We start from the raw sequence: 686 nt of genomic DNA on the forward strand, positions 1-686 counted from the left end.
TGCACTGTACACGGGACTGCACTGTACACGGGACTGCACTGTACACGGGACTGCACTGCACACGGGAGTGCACTATACACGGGACTGCACTGTACACGGGACTGCACTATACACGGGACTGCACTGTACACGGGACTGCACTATACACGGGACTGCACTGTACACGGGACTGCACTGTACACGGGAGTGCACTATACACGGGACTGCACTGTACACGGGAGTGCACTGTACACGGTACTGCACTGTACACGGGAGTGCACTGTACATGGGACTGCACTATACACGAGACTGAACTATACACGGGAGTGTACTATACATGGGACTGCACTATACATGGGACTGCACTGTACACGGGAGTGCATTATACACGGGACTGCACTGTACACGGGACTGCACTGTACAGGGGACTGCACTATACATGGGAGTGCACTGTACATGGGAGGGCACTATACACGAGACTGAACTATACACGGGAGTGCACTATACATGGGACTGCACTGTACATGGGACTGCACTGTACACGGGACTGCACTATACACGGGACTGCACTGTACACGGGAGTGCACTGTACACGGGACTGCACTATACACGGGACTGCACTGTACACGGGAGTGCACTATACACGGGACTGCACTGTACACGGGACTGCACTATACATGGGACTGCACTATACATGGGACTGCACT

This window comes from Otolemur garnettii, unplaced genomic scaffold, assembly GCF_000181295.1.
Source record: "Otolemur garnettii isolate 467f Iridium unplaced genomic scaffold, OtoGar3 scaffold00020, whole genome shotgun sequence".
In the NCBI taxonomy this organism is placed as follows: Eukaryota; Metazoa; Chordata; class Mammalia; order Primates; family Galagidae; genus Otolemur; species Otolemur garnettii.